At 52.1% G+C, this 24,004-nt stretch overlaps 1 long non-coding RNA gene across 4 annotated transcripts; it reads left to right on the forward strand.

Moving 5' to 3' along the window:
- Nucleotides 1–17,995: 17,995 nt before the first annotated feature.
- On the forward strand, nucleotides 17,996–22,836 carry LOC147362922 (uncharacterized). Of its 4 annotated transcripts, XR_015136604.1 has the most exons (4): nucleotides 17,996–18,560; nucleotides 19,017–19,231; nucleotides 20,974–21,194; nucleotides 22,451–22,836. It is a non-coding gene; the product is annotated as an uncharacterized LOC147362922 (long non-coding RNA). The 4 variants fall into 4 exon arrangements; XR_015136603.1 differs by lacking the exon at nucleotides 19,017–19,231 and having other exon boundaries at nucleotides 18,069–18,560; XR_015136606.1 differs by lacking the exon at nucleotides 17,996–18,560 and having other exon boundaries at nucleotides 19,227–19,367.
- The last annotated feature ends 1,168 nt before the right edge of the window (nucleotides 22,837–24,004 follow it).

Below are 24,004 nucleotides of genomic sequence, written 5' to 3' on the forward strand. Positions count from 1 at the left end.
CAGCCCATCCTGACCAGCCTCAGGGTCCCCAGCCCCTGCCCTGAGCCTGATTCCCACGTGTAGAGAGCTCTGTCCAAGCCTGTACCAGCCCAGGTTCTCGGTGCTAGAAAACCCGCTTTGGCCATCCCAGGTCAGCCTGGGGACACATGGCCTGGGGATGCCTTCAGCTGCCCTCTCTGAACCTTCAAAGGACCGTGCAGGCCCCATTTCCCAGGACCAGCGAGATTTTGAGCGGTAAAGTCTCTTCTGGTTTATCTGGAGGAAGGAAGATGACGTCATGAGGTAAACCGCACAGTCTCAAACCACGAGGCTGGGTGCCCCAGTGATGTTTGCTTTTTAGCAAAAGTTACTCATGTGCACAGAGGGACAGAGCTCGGGCCATTCTGGTCAGAGGAGAGCCGGGAAAACAGAGGGAGATTTCCAAACATGGAACCACAAGAAAGGAGAGGGCTCCCAGACAGGACGAACGTCAGAGGCCAGGCAGCGTGGCTTCCTGGGGTGCTGCGGGCAGGGGCCGTGGGGCGGGGCATCTCCTTGGCACCTGAGGCACCAAGGATCATGTTTACTGTGGTGGGTATAAAGAGTAATAATGATAATAATATTGACAGTAAGGCCCATTTGTGTGGGTCCCTGACCCTGTTACCTCCTCAACAGCACCCCCTGACTACCCCGTGAGGTCGGCGTGATTCCCACGCAGAGATGAGGGAGAGCGGCTGGTGGGCCTCTGCTGTGTGCCTCCAACCTTAAAACAAGCCTGTTTCCCTTCCAAGGCCGGGGTGGAGGCTCCCAGGTCCAAGCCCCAACCCCCTCCTAGTTACTAGGTTACCCTCGGAGGCTCAGCTTCTTCATTTGTTCCGTGTCCTGCTCATAAGCTAAGAGGTTTCCTCACATGAACCCCACTCTTCAGCCTCATTCCATTCCTTTCTCTATCCTTTGAGCAGCTTTCTCTGGAGAAATTGGCTCTGAAGGGTAGGCCTGGGCACTGTCCTGATGGGCTGGTGAGCAGGGATGGAGGGGGGTACCCTCTGTGTATGAGAAAACATGGACAACTTGTATGAGGATAGAAAGCTGTCTGGGGAGGCCAGAAGGGGCTTCCACACCCCTCTCCAGGGCTGCATGAGTTGGGGAGCCAGTGCCTAAAGGGAATGTGTGGGGTCTGGGTGGGTCTGGGTGCTAGTGTAGGGGTAAGTGTGATGCCCTCAGGGGTAGGTGAGATCCTTGATCCTATGGTGTGCACTGACCTGCCCCAGGTCCAGTCGCTCTACCTCGGGGAGGGGCCATTGCTCCAGCTTTGACCCACTCTGAGAGCTGCAGGGGCCGCTGTGTGGGGCGGGAGATGGGAGGGCTCTGTGCAGACAGTTAGCCAAGGTGTCTTCACTGGACTCACAGCTGTTTGGGTTGAGGCCCACCCTTTTCAGATCTCTTTCTTATAATGTAAATACACAATGAGAGAGAGAGCACTCCATCAGCCTCGAAGGTCAGACTGAGTAACGATGTGGCGACATCCGACAGAAGCTCGCTTTTTATAGAGGAGGACACTGAGAGCAGAGAGGGGACAGGATTTCTCCACAAGCACATGCTTAGCTATCAAGAGCCCGGGAGCCAGAACACAGTCCCACCCCCTGCCCCTACTCGCTAAGGGACTTTCCCTCCCTGGCACAGATGTTACCACCCCGTATAAAATACCCATCAGATTCTTTCCAAGGCACCCCCAGCTTTGCGCAGAGAACAAGCTTGGGATTGAGGAGCCCTGGCATGCAGATGTGGGACTGGGGGAGGGTCCTGGGGGCCCAGGGCCCAGGGGAGGCTGCCAGAAACAGATTTAGCCTCCCTTGCCCTTTTCCCAGGGCCAACTCAGCACCTTAAGTGTGAGGATTAGTCATAAGCAACTGCTTGACCTCAAAAGTCATTGTTCACCGGGTTGTTGTCACAGTGATGCTTCTGTGACTCACGGCCCAAGGTGACACGAGGGCCAGAGGGACGGGCAGAGATCCCACTGGCCCAGCCAGATGCTCTGGGGTCTCTCCTGCCCGCAGCCATCTCGCTTGGCAGCTGGGGCTTTAAGGAAAAAGAACCACCGGCAGCGGAAGGTGGGCAGAAGTGGAAGTGGAAGAAGAGACAGGCAACTGGGGTCCAGCCCTCCATCTGCCAGGGCTTAGGGGTGGGCCTGTGGAGTTCTCTTCCCTTCCCCAGGATCAGTCTGCTTGTCTGTGCAATGAGAGGGCGGATTAGATGGTCTCTGGGTTTCTTCCCAGCTCTGAGAACCCAGCAGTTCTCCAGGAGGAGAGAGTAGTTTGGTCTTGATGCCTGGGCCCCGAGGCTATCAGAGCTTGGCGTCCTCGCGCCCTGCTCCCATGCCATCCGGGTTCTACTGGGGCCAGGCCGCCGACGCTCGGAGCTCACCCCTGCGCTGGCTCCTCTGTGGGGAGAGCCTCGGTGTGTCTCAGCTGAAAGGCCTCCCAGAGTCCTGAATCCCACTGTTTCCTAGATGGGCAGAGTGAGGCCAAGAGAGGGTAAGGAGCTTATCCAAGGTCACCAGTGAGCCAGGAACCAGCTTCCCATAGCACTAGCCGCCTTGTGTTTGCACCTGAAGGAACCCTCTCATGGGAGAGCTGGAAGCAGCCAGATTCCTCAGCAGTGCTCCCTGCAGCACCGCCTCCACCAGCTTTGCCAGCATGGGCTCTGACCCTCCAGCACCATCACCCCCGCCCCCATTCCGCTCCCCTTCCTCCACCTCTGTGTTTGTGGCTCTTCTCACTCATTCTCAGAGGCAGGATAGTGCCTGTAGGAAGGAAGATGCAGATCCAGGCAACCTTGAACTGGGGTCAGCTTTCGTTCTCACTGTGCTTTAGTCCCTTGACTGTGAAATGGGAATGCTAGAAATGTCTTCTCAGAGGGTTGTTGGGAAGCTTACAGAAGTTGATACCATAAGGTGCTTAGAACAGGGCCTGGCATGTACGTAGGGACTGCTACCATCCATTCATTCATTCACTCAGTCTGTCCTGACTGTTTCCAAATAGGTTAGAGATGACTCACAATGGAAAATACAGGCATAAGAGGCCTTTAAAGTCTGATTTCAAGGAATACAAGGCTGAGGTAGAAGAGGAGAGAGTTCTCCCAGAACCGCGGGCTGAGTGGCTTTGGCCTCAGAACACAGCTTCCAGGCTGGCTTGTCCTAAAGGTGATGCTGTTGGTGCCATGCTCTCTTTTCCTGATAAAAGGAAGCGCACAAGCTTTTCAGGAGATTTTTCTGGTTCAGCATTTTAAATGGCAATGTCTTGGGCAGAGATTCTCCCCGGCCTTCCCGTTCCACTTTTTGAATCTACCCCTGAGAAACTCGGGGCTCCTCCTCATGCCATTCCACTCCCCACCTTTGGAAGCTGGGGAACTGGGGGCCCAGGACCACTGCCCTAAAGTGAAGCCATTGGCCGTCTCAGGAGCAGAGCTAGCAGCTCTGAGAGAAGCCAAGTCAGTGAGACGTGAAGGGCCTTCCCTCTGAGGCAGAGCGGCCCCTCCTACAGGCTGCTTTCCCAGCAGCCGGAGCAGCCAGTGCCCCAGGGAAGGGGGCCTGGGAACGGTCACCGAGAAATCCCGGAGCTGCCCACACACTTCCCCTTCTCTCAAATGCCAGGAGGCAAGGGGAAGGTGAGCGGGGCACTCCATACTGAGTCACTGGAAAGACTGGGGGACCCAGTGGGCAAGGGTCTCAAGGCATCTCCTCCAGGACCCCTGACGGGGAGTGCAGTCCTGGGTGTGGCCCAAAACCACCTGCACAGAGCTAGGTAGCACCAGGGGATGGAACCCCCCTCTCCCCTGCCTCCACATGTACACACACATGTTATGGGGACAATGGGAACTGCCCTCCAGTCCTGTGCAAAAGTCCTTTGCAAAAGACTTGTGGGGCCCCCAGCTGTCACCCACCCGTTGGCTGGAGGAGTACCCTCTTCCTAAGCCAGCCCCAGGGGTGTTTCTCCAGTGTCTCATGGGCTTCCATCCTAAGCTGTGAGCCTCTCTGCAGTGGGAGGAATCCCCCTGCTTGCTGTCTTCCCAGAGAGCCCGCTGAAGCCCAGCACAAAATGTACCAGCTCCTGGGGGCCCAAGTGCAGCCGACCCCCATCCCAGTTCCCCTGAGCCAGCTGGAGGGAGCGGGGAAGCCAGCCCAGCAGCTGGCCTGGCAGCTCTCCCTCCTGAGGTGGTTGGGGAAATGCCTTTGGTACCAGGATGTAACCATCAGGATGTAATGATTTCCCCACATCAAGGTCTGTCCATGCATCGGTCACAAGAACAGTTTGTCCAGAGGGGTTTTTGAAGGCCAACACTAGACATGAGTGTGAGGGAAATCCCATCTGGTCCTTGGTCCCCTCCTATAGTTTATAGCTGGTATCAAGAGGCAGAGCTCAAGAGCTTCCCTGGTGGCTCAGTCGGTAAAGAATCCACCTACAATGCTGAGACCTGGCTGGGTTCAATCCCTGGGTTGGGAAGATCCCCTGGAGAAGGGAATGGCAGCCACCATCCCCCACCCACTTCCCTAGAAGGACCCAACCAAAGGCCTCGGCTCTCTTCCGGCTCTAGGCCTCTCCTTCTCCTGGCTGGGCCTCCGCTCCCTCCCCTCAAGGCGCAGCCCAAGCCCCACCTCCTCCAGGAGGCTTTGTCTGATGAAAACACCCTATGAAATCTTGGCATTCACCTGTTGGGAAACAGCCCAGTTTTGGAGTCAGAAAGGTCTGGGTTAGCGTCTCAGCTCCCTTCTCATTCACTGATTCCAAGTTTCCATCTCCCACTCAGTAAGCGGGAACAAGCCCACCCTGGGAGTCCAGAGGCCGAGAAGCATCTGTTATTCTGGCCTTCCCAGGGTCCATTCCTTTTTCTTTTGGTGATATCATGGACTTGCACTTGGATGTGTGGTCCAGGTAGGGCTGACCTTACTTCCTGGTTCCCATGTGAACACATGGGAATCAGGATAGTCCATTGCCCTGGCCACAGAGATAGGTTCCCAGGGATGGACATGCGACTCACACCAGGCCCGTGGGAATCCTACTTGAAAATTTACTGGAGTTACTGAGACTTCATTTCCATCAAAGTTCTAGGCTTACAGAAGGAAAACTGGAGCCTTTAGCCATTGTTATGGGTTGAAGTGAGTCCCTCAAAAATATATGCTCAAGTCCTAGCCACCTCTAAAGGTGATCCTGTTTGGACAGAGGTTCTTTGCAGATGTAAAGTTAAGATAAAGCCATACTGGATGAGGTTAGACCTTAATCCAACGACTGGTATCTTAATTATTGTTGTTATTTAGTTGCTAAGTCGTGTCCGACTCTTTTGCAACCCCATAGACTGTAGCCTGGCAGGTTCCTCTGTCCATGGGATTCTCCAGGCAAGAATACTGGAGTGGGTTACCATTTCTTTCTCCAGGGGATCTTCCCAACCCCGGGATCTAACCTGTCTCCTGCATTGGCAAGTGGATTCTTTACCACTGAGCTCCCAGGGAACCCAGTATCTTTATAAGAAGCGGGGAAATTTAGGAGTGGAGACACACAAGGAGAAGACCCCATGACAAGAGACAGCCATGTGAGTGATGCAGCTACAAGCCAAGGAGCACCAAGCGGTGCCAGTAGCCACCCGCGGCTGGAAGAGAGGCCTGGGGCTGGTTTTCCTCTCAGCACCTCCAGTGCGGACAGGCCTTGCCAACAATCTGGCTTCAGACTTCTGGCCTCCACAACTGTGGGAGAATGTACTTGTGTGTGTTAAGCCACCCAAGTTTGTGGTGATTTGTTACAGCAGCCATAGGAAACTAATACAGGCCCAGAGGAGAGACTGAGCCTGAGCTGAAGCCAACACTGGAAACAGGGCCACGAACCGCACTCTTGGCGCCAGCACCACACTCGCATCCAACGGGGGCTGAAGCAAGACGTTTACCGGACTTTTCAGTCGTGTGAGCCAATACATTCCCTGTTTTACGTAAAGCTGCTTCAGCTGAGTTTGTGTGTCTTTCAACGAGAGAGGCCTAGCTAATACAGCGATGGTGGATGTAAAATGCAGCAGTACATTTTTCATCCACCATCCTGGCCCATAGGAAGCTCTGTGGTTACTGTTACTGCTGCTGTTGTTTCTATTCCCAACTAGGTGGAACACTCTTTAGAGCAAGGGTCATATCTCTCCTTGGCGTCACTGGCCGGGTTCCCCGGAAGCAGGCTCTGACACAGTCAGCATAAACCCCAAGGGGGCAAGGGGGCAAGCAAGCAGGACTTGGCAGAGGGAAGCCGAGCAGGGCTGCCCAGTGCCAGCCTCAGCCAACCCTGTGGGAGTCGTGGAACCAGAGCTGCTCTCCAGAGTCATTCCGAAGGGGTCCTTTATACTCTAGAATGCATCGGCATGAATCTGTGCAGCCCTAGGAAACATCAGATCTTGGGAGAGGTGGATCCCTGGAGCTGAGGCCATGCCTAAAGGGCCAGATGGCTGGCCAGCCCCCTTGGGAACCTGGGCAACAAGTCCTCACCTTAGGGGACCCAGCTGGGCCATCATGATGCCCGCCACACTTGGGGTATAACTCAGAGCCTGGCACCCAATAACTAATCGTTGTTGAAAACATTCCTTCATTCACTCAAACCCAAGGTTGACAGGGCAGAATCAGGTGTCCTGGTGGTCTGACACAGAGTCCTTGGCAGAGGGGTCCTGGTGGCGGTTGGGTCTGATGGAAGCCCCATGAGGAAGCTGGCGAGAATGTGGTCAGGGTGATGTGACCATGACTGGTGGTAGGACCTTGCCTGGCACAAAGTAGGTCAAGTGAGTACTGAGGGATCAGGGTGCTGAGGCAACGTTTCCCGTGCTTAGAGCTTTAGGCTCCTGGGGCTGTAACTTGCTGCTTCCTTTTCTATGTTGATTTCTGTATGTTAGGGTGGAGTCTAGGCCAGCTAAGTCTTCAGAGTTTTCTTTCTTGTGTCTCTCCTGCCTCCACAGGCAGCTCTTCTTATAGCTGGGTATTCCCCAATCTCAGCCCCCAAGGGTGGCCTCTTGCATGGGCTCCACGGGCCCAGGGCCTTGGGATCCATGCTGGTGGGGTCGGGCCCTCCTGAGAAGCCAGGTGCTCCTTATCAGATGAGAAACCAAGAGTCAGAGAGAGGAAGCTTGTTGTTCAAAGTAACAGTCCGTGGTTGAGTCAGGAAGCAGGACCCACTTCTCCCTGCTCAGCCTTCCCCGTGCACAGCGCAAACCGCAGCTCTAGCCACAGCCCTCCATCTAAGGAGCGTCCGGCCCCTCTGCCTGCAGCTCCTCCTTGCAGAGGGCTGCCTCCTTGGCCTGGCGATGGGGGGCAGGGGCTGCCAGCTGCACGTGCCACGGGGGTTAGCCCGGGGCCTGGGCTGAGGATCAAGAGGGTGTCAGGCCTCCCAGGACTTCTCCAGGAAGCAGGGAGCAACCAAAAGGCCCTCCGAGGCCACCTTGTCCTGCCCTGCCCGCTTCTCCTATCACAAGTGAATGGAAAGTCTTGAGGTAAATGATCTTCCTGAGGCCACACAGTAAGGGGTTGAGCTCAGTGGTCGTCCTGTTTTCTCGATAGTTACTCACCTCCCCAAGTTTACATAGAGCCCTTAACTCTGTGCTGTGGGCCAAGTCGCTTCAGTTGTGTCCGACTCTTTGTGACTTTATGGACTGTAGCCCTCCATGTTCCTCTGTCCATGGGATTCTCCAGGCAGGAATACTGGAGTGGGTTGCCATGCCCTCCTCCAGGCAATCTTCCCGACCCAGGGACTGAACCCATGTCTCTTCTGTCTACAGCATTGGCAGGCAAGTTCTTTACCACTAGCGCCAGCTCATCTTATTTCCAAGTGGTCTTAACAGAGAACAATGCAATAATACGCCAACTAGAACAAACACCCCTGAAGGGTGGGTCACCAGCAGGGAAGTATGTTGCTGATGGGAAGGGCAAACCCCTTCACCTGTGGGCCCTCCTTGGCTTAGGTGACCTAGGCTGCTGTCTAAGAAAGGTAGCTACACTAGATAAAGGGCATTTTGCTCTGTGAGCACCTGGCTGACTTGGATGTGCAAAGAATGGTCTAGAAGGAGTCAGGCAGGAGGGGATGGGGACGTTGGGCTGCCCGACAGAGGAAGAAAACCTGAGAGGGCACATCAGGAGGGGAAGGTGGGGGGAGGGAACGGGGAGCAGAGCCCGGGAGAAGCTGACTCTGGGACTCTGGGGCCCTGCAGGGAGAGGCAGATGGGAAGTCTTGTGCCTGAAGAGCATTTGAAGAGCTGGAGGGTGCAGTGTGCATTTAGGAGTTCTTTGCTTCTCTGTCCTCCCAGGCCACTGTGCAGTGAAGACCTCTGGCTCTGGGTGTGGGAGAGCTGGCTTTTGACAGAGAGGAAGGGACAGATTGCCTGGGCTGTCACAGGGTGCCACACACAGAGAAACTCAGAGGCTGAGGGGTCCTGAACCTAGGTGCCCCCAATCTCACCCCACTGGGTGATCTGCAGACATCTTGAGGAGGGCCCTGGACTCCTTAGAGCCTGGTGTGGGGTCTCTCGCTGATTCTTGGAGACCTCTGGGGCTGAGGAGACCCCAGCTGACTGTTACAACTGCATTTTCTGATTTGTTCTTCTTCACCCCTCTCTGTGGGTGGTAACGTTCTACCCATTTTCCAGCAGAGACACCTGGGGCCCAGAAAGGTTCAGTAGCCCCCACCTGACCACACTCCTGGTCAATGGCTGAGCTCACCCCACCTCTCCAAACACTCATCCTCTGCACATGGAGGGGACTGAAGCTCAGGCCCCGGGCTCCATAGATGGCATCCAAATCCTGCTCTGACCTGACCAGCTTTGGTGCTGTAGGTAAATCAGACTCTCTGAGTTTCGGTTTCCTCATCTGTCAAGTGTGGCTCTGATTCAGGCACGCGGCAGATGCTGAATGAGTATTAACATCACCATCACTATTACTCAGCAGCCAGAGCCCGGGATGGAAGCCCTCCCCTGGGGAGAAGCTCATCCTGCTGAGGGGGTCCCATCCTCCCTGCCTCCTTTCTTCTCCATCCCCGCTCTGCAAGTAGGACAAGCCTCCAAGTTCATCCTGGCATTTCTGGCATGTCCTGTCCCTTGAGGAGTGAGGGTCCTACCCAGGGGAGAGGTGTCCCTAGCCATGACCCTGGGAAGGGCCTGTGACCACACAGAGTCCAGGAGGGGCCTTTGGGACGAGGAGCGTGGTTGGAAATGGGTGGGGTGGAGGCATGTGGTGGCGGCCGTTCTCTTGGTTCCCAGCTTAAATGGAGAACTGCAGAGACCACCCACTGAACCACAAGCCAAGGGCCTGTACCTTCCCTGCCTCTCCGTGCTCCCCTGCCACGGAGTCCCCTGTGTCTGAATTCCGTTCCTAGATCCTAGGCCTGACAAATTAGCACCTGTCTGGACTGGAAAACCTGCTCTCGATACCCCCCACCTCTAACTCCACCGCAGGAATCCAGGCCCTCTCTCTTCCCCTTTCTGCCCGGGGATCTGCTCAGCTTCTGAGCAGCCATCAAACGTGCAGTGCTAGGTGGTCCTGGGCTCAGAGCAGGGCAAGATTCAGTGGCCTGTGGTCATAGCACTGGTGCCCTGTTCCAACTTCAGGAGGCATCATTACCCATTTTCCAGATGAGACCCAAGATTGCCCAGGTCCACGGAACTTGCCATCGAGCTGCTGGGATTTGAGTCTAGGGACTGGCTGATGCTGACAGCTGCTGGGAGGATCTGGAAATGAGAAAGGGAAATGGAGGATGGAGTAGGGGTGGGGAATGATACCCAGTTCTGCCTGTAAGTAGAACATATCAATCACATTTTGTGGGCACTATCTGCAAAAGCCATTTAGCATCTACTTGAAGATGTTTAATTACTTAGTGCAAACAATAATAAGAACAGTGGTTCTGTTGGGCTTTCTTTGTGCTAGGCAAGTCTATTAACTCATTGAACTGAATCGATCTTCACATTGAGATTAGGAAAGTCACCCCTCCCTTGGCAACAGTTCTGACCTCTGCCTGCTCTGATGCCTGGCCTCACAGAGCAGGCCATAAGCTTCCCTCTCTCACCTCTGCACTTGAGCCCAGGAGAGAGCAGGACAGTACTCAGCCACCATGGTGTGTGTTGAGCCATTTCACCCTTTTTAGAAAGAAAAAGAAGTCACCTTCCCCTTGGGGGTCTTCTCAGCAAACCAGGCCACCAGCCCCTCCGTGCTGTTGCAATCTCACCAGCTTCCAGGTCATGACCCCACTGGCCTGGGCACTGACTCTGCCAGTTACTTGGCCTCCACTTGGGGAGATTTCGACAGCCAAGTGGGCAGGCTATCCAGATCCTTGCCTCACAGTTTCTTGACCTTTCCAAACCCCATGACTTACAGCTTTTCTTCAGCAAGTCACCCCGTGGCCAAAATGCGGGACTTGACCCCACCGGAAAGGGTTCCATTCTTTAAATTCCACTTTAGAACTCTCTGCAGCTTGCTGTGCATCTGTCTCTCCTGTGCCTTCCAGGGACATTCCCCAACCCCTGCCACCCCGCTTTTCTCTCACTTGCCCTCTGTCCTTTCCTCCCTACCTGCATCCTGGTTCCACCCCACCAGGACATCTAACCAAGACAAGAAAGAAAGGGAATACCAAGCTCTTCTCACTTATGAATATTGGATTCATAAGTCCTAAATATTAACACACTGAATCAAGTATTATATTCTAAAAAGCACATCCTGACCATATAGACTTTATTCTAACCACAGAGAAAGAGATGTGGTTTTAATACTGCTAAATTTGATACTATAACTCATATTAATATATCAAAAGAGGAAAAACAACTTGGCCATTTAGATGAATGCCAAAAAATCTACTTAATAAAATTCAATACCCATACCTCCTTAAAAAAAATCCTAATAAAATTCAAATAGAAGGATACTTCTTTAATGTAGTTTTAAAATATCTATGTCAAACCAATAGACAGTCACGCGTGATGCTAAAGCATCAGGGATATTGCTTATTAAATCAGGCATAAGGAGAGGGTGCCAGGATGTGCCCCTGTTCTTTGACATTATTCTGGAATAGACAATCAATGCTATTGGTTAGAGGCAATTGCCTAGAGGCAGTGATACCCTGGTAGCAAGAAGCCATCAAGAACCCACTTCTTGGTTTTAAAATATCATTCTCCACTCGAAGGAATCAGAGCTAATAGCCAATCCCAGGGCTAGAACAGGAAAAATACAAGATGAGTTTAAAATACCTTTTTGTGCCAGAAACTAAAGAAACAGTCCAAAAATAATGGGGACATGTCAAAATGACATTGGAATCTCCTTGAAGGCTTAATTTTAAACAATCTGAGCATCAAAATAAACAGTGATGGTAACAGATTACAACCTTTGGATTAAAATAAGAATCTGTGAGTCTCTAATGATATAAATGAATAAATGGTGGAGAAAAAAAACTTCCTTACAGTAGAATGCCAACTAATATGTGTAGAATGAGTGATGGAAATAGATCTTCTCCATTTGGCAACCAACAGCCTTGTGGAGTCGTCATCATCAGAGGTGGGTGGAGATTTGAAGAGAAACGGGATATTAGGGTAGTCTTGGAGTACCTCCCCACCACATAGGTGTCAAAGACCAAGATGATGAGTTTACGGTGGAGAAACCCAGCAGGCACCAGCCTGACCTGTGATCAAGATTAGCATCACTGTTGGTGGGTCAGGTCAGTGACGTATGCCCAGATGTGGAGCCCTGAGATGAGCACATTATCATTTCCGTGGGATTCTTACCAAGAATGCATGTCCTGAGAGTGGACATGAGGAAACCAGGACAGACCCACCCTGGGGGACATACTATAGACTGAATGACCAGTACTCTTTAAGACTATCAAGGTCATCATAGACAGAAAGATCAGCTTACTCCAGATTGAAGGAAATTAATGAGGCATGGTAACTAAATGCCAGTCGGACGTGGACCCTGGGCCAGAAAGGCAAATGAGGCATTGCTGGATCAGTTGGAGAAATCCATCCAAGTCCATGGATTAAGGGGTGGCATTAAACTAATTTTGATTTCCTAATTTGGAGGGGTGAATGATGGTAACAAGGAGTAGGAAATGACAACCCACTCCAGTATTCTTGCCTGGAAAATTCCATGGACAGAGGAGCCTGGCAGGCTACAGTTCATGGGGTCGCAAAGAGTCAGACACGACTGAGAAACTGAGCACACACAAGCAGAGGGTGTTTGGGGGAAGTACAAACTGGAGTATTTGGGGCTCATGGGACATCCTGTCTACGAGTTTTTATCAAATGGTTCAGGGGAAAAAAGGCAGATCTATATGTACGTCAGAAAAGAGAGAAAGAAACAAATAGAGATTGCACAATTGTGGTCACCCTTTATCAGAGAATCTGGGGGAAGGGGATATAGAAGTTCTTTGCATTGTTCTTGATTAAGTTTCTATAGGTTTGAAATGATTTCAAAGTAGTAATAAATGATCAGTGAATAAACCTCACACCGGTCATGGGGCAGACAGCTCTCACATGGCTCTGCTGACAGGTGCTGCCGCAAGCGTGTGGTACCTGATACTCAGGCACTTTTGTGTCCATTTAACTGCCCCTTTCATTCCTGACACAGAATCTCCAAACTTTTGCCAGTGACTCAAGCCCATATCTGTCTCTTTCTCCCTCCCATTTTGTCAGATGACTTATTTTTCAGAGAAACTATAGGACGTCATGAAGGGTGTCTATTAATTCCCCTAAACTTATCTCGGTATCTATCCTTCCCATTTATTCTCAACACACTGCAACATGGTTCATCTAACCTTGAGATGGGCTTCCCTGATAGCTCAGTTGGTAAAGAATCTGCCTGCAATGCAAAAGATCCTGGTTTGATTCCTGGGTGGGGAAGATCCGCGGAGAAGGGATAGGCTGGCCACTCCAGTGTTCTTGGGCTTCCTTTGTGGCTCAGCTGGTAAAGAATCTGCCTGCAAGGTGGGATACCTGGGTTCGATCCCTGGGTTGGGAAGATCCCCCTGGAGAAGGGAATGGCTGGCCACCCCAGTATTCTGGCCTGGAGAATTCCATGGACTACAGTCCATGGGGTCACAAAGAGTTGAACATGACTGAGCGACTTTTTAATTTTATTTTATTATAACCTTGAGACAGAGTGTAAAAGCCCCCTCAGATCTGTGATTCATCAACCACATGGAAACCCCTCCCAGAGGCCTCCACCCTCAGGCTCTGATCTGGATGGGTCGCCCTCCATGCCTGCAACACAGCTGTCACCTGAGATGTCTCTTCACCACTCATTCCATTCCTGGGCTCATAGCTCTTCCCCTTTTCACTTTGTTAGGGAAGCAACTCAAATAACAGCTTCCAGTGAAAGAATTCACAAGAGGTAACCTTTTTTGAGATTTTCCATGTCTGAAGATTGTGCATAGCTAGTTTTTGTATATATTTTTCTACCCTCACAGTTTAACCAAGTATTCATTAAAGACTGTTTTTCTTCACAATTTTTAAAATACAGCTTCTTTGTCTTTTTTGCTTTCAAAATTGCTCTTAAGAAGTCTGATTTCATTCTGATTCCTAATCCTCTTCATGTGACCTGCTTTCTTCCCATCCTGGAAGTTTTTAGATTCTTTTATTTCTCTCCATTCTGAAACTTGACAGTGATGGTCCTTGGCGAGGGTCTTTTCTCAGCTATCGTGTTAGGTGTTTGGTAGGTCCTTTCATATTGGTCACCTATTTCATTTCTTTGATTATCTCCCCTCAAATTTCTCCATTTTCTTTTTCTGAGATTATTTACAAGCAGATGTTGGAACTCTTGGATCCATTCTCTAATTCTCCATCTTGTACTTTTCCCCTTTTCTAATATTTTGCCTTTTTACTCAATTTTCTGGGAAAGTTTCTTGACTTTATCTTCTGACTTTTTCCATTAGATTTTTTAAAAAGGTTTTTTATCACATTAATTTCCAAGCTCTTCATTAATTTTCCAGTGTCACCTTTTAAACTGTCACCTTGCTCTTATTTCATGGATGCTTCTCCCATTTCTTTGAATACTATAGGTTATTTTAAAGAGGCTTCTTCTGCTCCCTGACTAGTTGGTTGGAGGCAGAGGAGGCTCGGAATGCTGTGCTTGAGGCTCCCAGCCAGAGCCTCTGCCCTGAGGCCTCTCACTTTGACAGTCACCTGGACCCCTTCTAATTCCTTGCCTTCACAAAACCCACCCATCTTATGCCCATTTCCTTAGGCTTTAGCAGCCTTCTGCCACATCTCAAGAAGACACCCAGGGAAAGAGTCTTACAACCCTGGGAGTAGGTACGTGCCTCAGCCCTCCTTCTCTCCATCTATGTCAGAGCTCTACTGGAATTGAAGGTTTCATTGGAATTTCTGGTGACAGAAGAATCAATGAAGAAACCACTTTGAGTGAGAAGGACCTCCCGGTTCCCTCCCTATGGTACCAGTAAGCTCCCTCTCTCTCCTTGGGGAAATGGTCTCAGGGGATGGTAGTGTGAAGGAACTGGCTTGAACCAGCTTAAGAGAACCAGCTGTTAGGGTTTTGAGAGATGAGTGAGCTGATTGATGTTATAGCACTAGCTTGAAGTCAGCGATGGTATTTACACCACTGAAATTGGCAAACGCTACATGTCAATCTTTTTTGCCTTTTTTTTTTTTGGCTTTGCTTTTTGAAAGGTTGTTATTAAACATTTAGAACACATCTCTGAATATCAGTATTGCTCACTCAGTGCTCTGGTTCCTAGGGAATGGAGCTGAGGAGCAAGACAAGGACTAGGAGTTGTGCAGCCCCAATGGGGCTTCATGCTCTGAGGCTGGATTTGCTGTAGAATACCTCTTTAGCATGCCACCTTAAAGCACTGATTTTACTCCATGTACTTGGAATCATGGCTTGTTCTGCAAACTAGTGCAACCTGTCTTCAAACTACCAGCTTTGGGATACTTAAAAAAAAAAAAAATTACCATATCCATATAGCAGGGCACCAGGGAGCCAGTCAAAAGCACCAGGGGCTCCTGATTGTCTCCAGGAAGCAAATGGACTTCCCTCAGAAAAGGCAGATGGGGGTGGGGCTCTCTAGTCCAGTGAGTCCTCGATAGACTGACAGCCCAGAACCACCCACTTCGTCAGTCATAGAGCCTCATGCTTCTTCCCCTTGTTGAATGCCCTTGGAGAGATAGCTTGGAAGACTGGACTCACGTTGGTTCACTGGAACTTGATGTGATCCCACTCTCCAGGTGACAAGAGGAATTTGGGGAGCTTCTGAACCCAGCATCCAAAGCAGTGAGCTGCCCTGCGTCTCGTCTCCACTCCCCCGGTCCCACTGTGCCCTCTGCTTTCATGGTCCTCCTTCCAGTCCCCTCAGTGCCAGCTTCTGCCACCCAGCCAGACTGGAGATGGGCTGCCCTGAGGGAAGGCTTAGAGGAACAGGTGAGGGAGTACCTCACCCGCCCCTCGTGGGCCCTGGCTGGCTGGTCCAAAGGAAGATGCTCAAGTGGACCCTGGGGGCTGAGGATATGAGCCAGGGTGGCAACAGATTCTAGGAACCCTGGGCCAGCTCTTCCCTTTTCTACCCTGCTCTGACTTCACTTCGCTCTGTGCCTTGGTTTTCCCAAATGTGAAATGGGACTAATCACCCTCAAAATATCCCTGCAAGGTACTAATTACCATTTGTAAGAGACTTTGAGATCTTTGGATGGACTATAACAGTACTAATAATGGATAATAATACTCTGCTCTTCTCTGGGGCCTTTCATCCATGGGTCTCAAAGCCTTTTACAAACCTTAATTAATTCTCCCTACATCCCAGTGCAGGAGGCTGATGGTCATTAGCCCGATTTTTACTGGTGGGGAAACTGAGAGAAGCCAGGAGGTTGGCTTGAGGCCACACAATAAGTCTGCAGCCCTGTGAGGGCTAGAACTCACAGCCCCTGGCCCCTGGGAGAGGATCGCATGATGTAGGCTCCAGCCCAACCTGCAGTAAGGCTGAGGGAGCAGCAACAGAGCCTCCTACCTGCCAGAGCCCTGGAGTGGCTGCCAAGGGGAGTCTGGGCCACTGAACTCTCAGAGGACGCGGGCAATAGGAGGAGGCCCTTAGGCATGGGTTTTACTAGCTGGTCTAGAGATCTGGCGAGAGAAGTAGCACTGATAGGGTGCCCCATGTGTGCCAAGCCCCCATTTAAGGCACTTGTGTCATTCGATTACATCCCACCTGTGATAGGCATAGTGTTCCCATATCGTTCCCGTATCACAGGTGAGAAAACTGGCTTGTTGAAGAATCCACCAGTTATGCTCAGCTATGTTGGACCGAACGACGTGCTTGTGCCTTCATCGTCACTCATACGGGCCACAAGTCATCCGGGTAGCAGGAAGCATAAGTAGGCATCATTTTAGAGATGGGGAAACTGAGGTACCCAGAAGAAAAGTGACTTGTTCAAAGGTGTGACCTTGGACAAGTCCTGTTCTTCCACAACCTCTCCCTACCCACCAAGTCCTCAGAGTTCCCCAGCCCTGACTCCCTCCCAATCCCAGCTGGCCGGCAAGGCTATGTGAGATCATGGCAGGAAAGGCTTTGAAGTGCTCTGAGGCAGCACCTAGGTCCTCCCAGGGGCAGATGAAAAGCCTCCTCCCCTGGGTTCTTTGTCATCCCACAGGAAAGCTCTCAGAAGATGGAAATGGCACAGTCACTGGGCTGACCAGGGATCACCTGGGGACAGTGCCCATGGGCTTCCCGCCAGACTTCTAGAGTGCACCCCCATGTCCTGCCTGGGGGATCCTCTGGGGAGGACCAGGCTTCCTGGGACAGAGGGCTGAGGGTGTCTCCCCACTCCAGAACAGGCTAGGGAGAGTCTGAGGCCAGGGCATGTGACCGGACAGCTCCTGCCCCTCTTTGGGGCCCTGGTCTGAAGTCCCTTCTGGCTCTGATGATACCTGACACCCTAACTTGGATCCATGCTCCCCAGAATCCTGTTTGTTAATGATTGCCCCACAGGAACCCAGAGAATTCGTTAGAGAGCAGATTCCTCCGACGTGACAGTGATGGGAGCTTTAGGTCTGAGCAGGGTGTCTGGGGAAAGATTGAAGGCAGGAGGAGAAGGGGACGACAGAGGATGAGATGGTTGGATGGCATCACCAACTCGATGGACATGAGTTTGAGCAAGCTTCGGCGGTTGGTGATGGACAGGGAAGCCTGGCATGCTACAGTCCATGGGGTCACAAATAGTCGAACAGGACTGAGCGACTGAACTGAGGGTGTCTAGAGACCTGGCTCTGACCCCCACAGACAAGCTGTGTGGTCTGGACAAGGGTTTTCCTGATCCTTGCCTCAGCTTCCCTGTTGGTAAAAACAGCAGTGGGGGATGCCTGAGTGGCCTTTGAAACTGGAGGAAAGAAAGAGAGATGAGTCTCTGTCTGGGGTGGGGAGTGGGGGGCGGGGCACGCAGGGGACACAGTGCTCACTGAGTAAAATGCGTTGGAGGCGGGGGAGGGGTGGGAGGACCGTGGAGTGATATTTGGCAGCTGGAAGGGGGTGGAATGAAGCTCCAGCAGTGCTGTTGCCCACTGCCTGCTTAATCTCGATAGAAATTCTACCTAATATTTATTTATGCAGCCTTTCATCCGACTTAATAGAATGCTTTCTCCCCGGTTGTCTCTTTCAACTGCCCTCCCCATCTGTGGGAGAGGTCTATGAGCACTCCCAACCTACAGATGAGGAAACTGAGGCTCAGAAAGATGAAGTCATCTCAAGGATACCTAGGTAGTAAGGAGCAGACCCAGGCTTCTTGCCCAGGTCTGTCCCCGAGACATGCTTCTCTAGCAAGTTCCATACCACAGGGTCCCTTCTGGAACCAGTGCAAGGCAGCCTTGACCTGGGTTGAGGACCTTGACGGCAGAGTCCCCTCATGGGGCCCTTTTCCTCCTCCCAAGGCTCCTTGGGGGTGGCGGTTGGGTGGGTGGTGGGGGCTGGCCCTGAGGGAGGAATCTCAGATGGTGAGTCCAGGGTGCGGCCAGCAGTGGGCGGGAGGCACTGGAGGCTGCTGCTAGCTGGGCCGGGTGGGGCAGGGCGGGCACGGGAACAGTGTGACCTGGACGGTGTGACCTGTGATAATTGAGAGCTGCACGCAGTGGCTGCAATGGAGGCAGGGAGGCCCCCCTGTGCTTGAGGGTGGCCTCGCCATCAAGGCTGGGGCCTCCGTGCCTCCCACCTTGCTTGTCCCCCTCAGCCACAGCTTGGCCGCTTCTAGGAGATGGTGCCGTCTCTCCCACCAGCAGGCTCTCCCCCGGGAGCCTGCTCAGACCTGCCTTCCTCACAAAGCTCGGTAGCAACTCCCTGGGGCAGAAAATGTCTCTTCTGAAAGCAAGACAAGAGTTTAATTAAGCCCTAAACGCACACAGTTGAGCCTGAAATTAGGGTGGTGATGGGAGGGGGAGAAGGCAATCGAGGACGGTGGGTAGCGGGGTGGGCTTCAACGCACTTCTGGCCCAGCTGAGCCAAACAAGCCTACAAGCAAACATTTACAGAGCCTGTGGGCGTGGCTACAAAGCCTCTCTGACCTGGAGAGGGGAGAATGCCACGTTTCCTGTCCTGTTTGGGGTAAGTCTGTGGAGGACTTGGAAAGTGGGAGAAGGAGCAGGGAAGTGAAGCGAGGCCAACCTCTGAGAGCAGATTCTGAGGCTCTAGGGACACACGAGGGTGCCAGGGGCAGGGGTGGGGGGACGCTGGGGGGTCCTGTGAGACTGCAGCTGGGCCAGTGGGAACCCTCCCCACGCCCAAGGCCAGCTGGGCTCTGGGTGAGCCCAGCCAACCGCACGCGCAGGTGTGCCGGGGCTGGGGCTCCTGCCCAGCACCCCGCTTGGCTCACCCAGGTGTGCAAAGCTCATTCTGCTCCCTAAGAAGGCAGGCAGCAGCCAGCCAGGTGCCTGATCGGCTGGGCTCCCAGCTGGAGGACAAAGTCACTGACACTGGCTTTGCCATGGCTGCAGGCCTTGGGGGCAGTCAGGAGCTTTGAAGGGGGCAGAGGCTTCACCCTCCTCTCTCTCCTGTCCCCAGCTCTCCCCAGGTTGTTGCTCAGACAGTCAAACCACAGCCTCCTCCTCTACCTGGCAATTAATCCTGCTGTGCCCTGCAACCTGGGTTGGGTCTTACTCTGCCAGGGACTGAAGCAAGAAGAGACGGGCTGCCGGGCGTGTTATCGCTTGTCTCTGGGGCAGAGAGGCGGTTGCAACAGAGCCCCTGCGTGCGTGTGGACGTGCCTGCGTGGAGCAGTGAGGGAACAGGCTGTCCTCGGGGGGCGCCCTGTCCCCCTTCCCTGTGTGTGTGGCAGGGAACCCAAGGGCAGACCCCACTTGATGGACACAGAAGCTGCTCTCACAGAAGCCAACCCCCCACCCCACTGGACAGGTCATCTAATCAGTTAGTGGAGATGCTGTAGGTTCTTTGATTTAAGGGACTCTCTGCTGAAGACACCAAAGTGGGGGTCTTTGCCGGGGCCGTAGGGAGCACCAGCCAGGGTGCAGCCACTAAGCGGCCCCCATTGGCTTTTCCTAACTCGGGCCTTATGCCCTGTTGGCTTCCCCGTCCCAGGGCAGATGGGGAAATCCTGGCACAGGCTTTCTGTCACTGAATCACAGGTGTCCTGGAGGTATGATGACCGCTGGGCAGAGGGTCAGAAGAGGCCCCAAGGTTCATTCAAGGAAGCCTCCCTCCACCCATCTGTGCTTATCTCCCCTTGACAGCATCTCTTTATCCTGTGGCTTATCCTTATCCTGTGGCTGCTGTGACAAATTACCACAGACAAGCTGGCCTAAAATGACAGAAATGTACTCTCCCACAGTTCTGGACGCCTGACGTCTAAACTCTGGGTGTGGACAGGGCCTCTTTCAGCCCCTGGTGGCTGCGGAGTTTTGTAGCCTTAGAGCATCTGTCTCCATGGTCTTCACATGGGCACCTCCACTAGGTGTGCCATCTCCTTTGGCTTCATTCTTATCCAGACATTTGTCACTGGATTTAGGGTTCATCCAGATAATCTAGGATGAGCTCCTCTGTTGAAATCCTTAATTTCATGACACTTGCATAAACCCTTTTTTCCAAATAACACATTCCTAGGTTATGGGGATTGGAACATGGACTTATCTTCTGGGAGCCATCTGTTACCCCACCCGGTGGTCAGTTAGCATGAGTTGGACCCCTCCAATGATGGGAAGCTTGCTACCTCATGGGTTGGCTCAGTTCATGTCTGCTGCTGCTAAGTTGCTTCAGTCGTGTCTGACTTTGTGCGACCCCATAGATGGAAGCCCACCAGGCTCCCCTGTCCCTGGGATTCTCCAGGCAAAAGTACTGAAGTGGGTTGCCATTTCCTTCTCCAATGCATGAAAGTGAAAAGTGAAAGGGAATTTGCTCAGTTGTGTCCGACTCTTAGCGACCCCATGGACTGCAGCCTACCAGACTCCACCGTCCACGGGATTTTCCAGGCAAGAGTACTGGAGTGGGTTGCCATTTCCTTCTCCCAGTTCATGTCTAGACAGGTCTAATTATTTTAAAGTTCTTCCTTGGGTGGAGCTGAAATTCCACTCAACAAGAACCTCTACCTGGCCCTGGTTCTGTCCTTCAGAGCATATATAATGTGCCTAAATAAATAAACTCTATTCCCACTGCCCCATGCCCTTGATTACAATGCAAAAACAAAACTCAAAAAAAATGACCTAGCTTAATCCTGGAATCAGAGACAGTACACAGACCCTGGGGTCAAGAGACCTTGACTCACTGAAGGTTCTCTCCCTAGAATCTTGTGCCTCAGTTTCCTCACCTAATGCCAAAGGGCTGGTGGAATCACTCTTCCCAAGGGATGCTTTTGGAAAATGCATCCTGGATATTCATAATTTGTACTGGCCTACAAAAGCCTCTGAGAAGCCCTGACTAGAGAAGCCCACTGAATTCAGTCATTTCCAAATTTATTTGAAAATGGAGGCATTTTATTGACTACCATCTTTTTTTTATCACCCTGCAGAACTTCTGTGTTGCTTTGGAAGAAGAACCGGTCTCTGTGATGCCTGGGCATCCTTTCAGCTTTCACAGTCTGTTAAGGTCAAACCAAAGAGTTGAGTTCAAGTTCCCATCCCTAGAGTTGTTGACAGGCATTTTGCTAGAGGTGACACACCATCCATTACAAGCTGAGAGTCAAGGATCTGGAAAATGAGAAGCCCCTCCCCTAAGCCACAGACAGCCTGGGTGAGGCTGTGGGTGGGGGTCTCCTCCCAGGGGCCCTGGGCCTGCGGGGGGTGCCCTGTGGGAGGAAGCTAGGAAGGGACGAGCATTTCTGCTGTTCTGCCCCCAGAGGACCTCCTCTTCACATCCCCGGGGCCAGACTTTTCTGCCTCAGACTCCACCTACTCAATCCTCCTTCATTAGATAGAGCTACCTCAGAGCCTGGGGGCTTTCCAGGTGGTGCTAGTGGTAAAAAACTTGCCTGCCAATGCAGGAGACCTAAGAGATGTGGGTTCAATCTCTGGGTCAGAAAGATCCCCTGGAGGAGGGCATGGCAACCCACTCCAGTATTCTTGCCTGGAGAATCCCATGAACGAGGAATATGGCAGGCTACGGTCCACAATGTTGCCGAGTCGGACACAACTGAAGCGACTTAGCACGCACCTCTGAACCTGGCTCTTCCCAAGCTTTCTGCTGAGGGTGCCAGTGAAATCCCTCTTACATTCGCTGGGGGGAAGGGGGTGGGCAGGGATACCCCAGAGAAGTTGGATCTTCTGAAATGAGAGCAAGAAGAAACCTAGACCTCCCAAGGGAAAGGCAGGGCTGGTGGCAGAAGAGAAGGGCCTGCAGGTGTGTCCCAAGGAGAAAGGGGAGCTGAGGGTGGGATGGAGGGGGTGTGGGGCTCCTACCCTGGGAGCAAGAGAAGGATGGAAACATCGAAATGACAGCTAAACTGAAGATGATGATCGACTAAGAAGGCTACCAGGGTTATTTCTCTGGCCCCAGGTGAGATTACTTCCAGGCTATTATCTTCCCCAAGCAGGGGCAACCCAGCTCAGATCCACCTTGTATTGTAGGGAGTCCCTGTGGCCTGACAGTTTCATCTGCAGATACAGGTTCACCATGCTCTCAGACACAGCTCCGGGTTACTTGCTGCTAAGTCACTTCAGTCGTGTCCGACTCTGTGGGACCCCATAGACGGTAGCCCACCAGGCTCCGCCGTCCCTGGGATTCTCCAGGCAAGAATACTGGAGTGGGTTGCCATTTCCTTCTCCAATGCATCAAAGTAAAAAGTGAAAGTGAAGTCACTCAGTCCTTAGCAACCCCATGGACTGCAGCCTACCAGGCTTCTCCATCCATGGGATTTGCTAGGCAAGAGTACTAGAGTGGGGTGCCATTGCCTTCTCCGGGTTACTTACTGAGCACCAATATATCAGGGACTATGCTAGCTGCTTTTACGTGTATACTATTTCATCCTTGCAACCCCTAATATTTTACAGATGAGTACACCAAGACAGAGGTTCAGTATCTTGCCGAAAGTTGAGAGGAGAAGCTAGGAATAAGACCAGCTCTGGCTCCCGATCCACCCCACAGCTTTCGATGGTACTCAGTGGTACACCCTTGGACCCCGATGGTGTGGGCAGTTCTCCCACACGTCTGGCCCGAGTCTCTCCTACTCTCGTCTGAATTGGATCAGATGGAAGGACCATGTCAGTAGGTCGGTTCTGCTCCCAACCCAGCCTCAAGAGACATCACCTATCCCTTGGTACAGGTGGTAGCCTTCCAGTTACTGGGGTGGGGAATGTTTGCCTTCTGTTAATGAAAAGAAATAGATGTGATAATAAATAAATGCCCAACCCAGTGCAGCAATCGATGTCCCTAACAATGAGGCTCTGTGTTTGCTCTCAGCTGTGGGTTATGTTCATTGGCCACAGTCACTGCTCAGGAGCCCCTGGGCACATCATCCTGGGTGGGTCCACAGGGGAGGGAGAAAACCTTCCTGCCTTCAGCTACCAGAATTCATCCCACAATGTGAGGTTCCTACAGACCTGCTTCCAGGCACCCCAGGCCAGAGTGAGGGGAAACGGGCCAGGTTCACAGAGAAAACAGAGCCCTACCCTTTTCATCAGGAAATGAGTCTGGCCCCAGCTCTGCCTCTGCTGCCCTGGGTGACCTGAGACCAGCCTAGTTCCTTCTCTGAGCCTCAGTTTCCTCATCTGTCAAATGGGGTAGGGGTAGAGTAGTAATACATGATATCTCATGTTCCTTCCAGCTCTGACGTTACAGGACCCTGTAGCCATGGCTTCTCCCAGAGCTGCTTTATGAATTAAGTATATAGGCCCCTAGCTGGTGCCCTTTGGGGCTCCAAGAACCCAAACTCTTCTGTTAGGAGGCCAGACGTCCATTCCTGCCTCAGCTTCCCTCAATCCTTTTCTTTCCCATTTTATCTAGCTGTCATGGGTCTGGAACTCCCCAGTTTGCAAGGCATTTTTCTGAAAAATTATCCCATTTGAGCTTCACCCCAACCTCGTGAGTTAGGCAGAGAAAGGGATGCGGGGCTTTCAGCACAACCAGGTGTCAGGCCTCTTCCTTGATGCTGCAAGGAATCTTCCCCATAGCTACAGAAATCCTTTTGGGAATAAGCAGAATATAAGTAAATAAACGGTGGGTGGATAATTAGATGAATGCATATGTGCGTGATCCTCACCACACCCTGAGGTCTTGGTGTTATGATGGTCATCCACATTACAAGGGAGGAAAGTGAGGCTTGGAGGGATTCAGTAACTGCCCTGGGTCCCTTGGCTCTCAGGCAGTAGAGCGAGGATTGGAAGCCAGACCTCTCTGATCTAAGCCCACAGCCCTTTCTGAGCACCTACCTGTGCACAAATTAGCCTTTTCCACCTCACTTTGCAAATGAGTGTATTTGGTGTCTAGAGATGATGTGACTTTGTCAAGGGTTTGCAGCTCTGAGTAGCAGAACCAGGATGCATGCCTTGTCTTTTGCCTACAAACCTAGGGCTGTTTCTGGAAACATCTCAGTTGCCTCCAAAGAA

Source organism: Bos grunniens, chromosome 11 (assembly GCF_055505025.1).
Source record: "Bos grunniens cultivar Pamir isolate PY7600 chromosome 11, Bosgru_T2T1.0, whole genome shotgun sequence".
Lineage (NCBI taxonomy): Eukaryota > Metazoa > Chordata > Mammalia > Artiodactyla > Bovidae > Bos > Bos grunniens.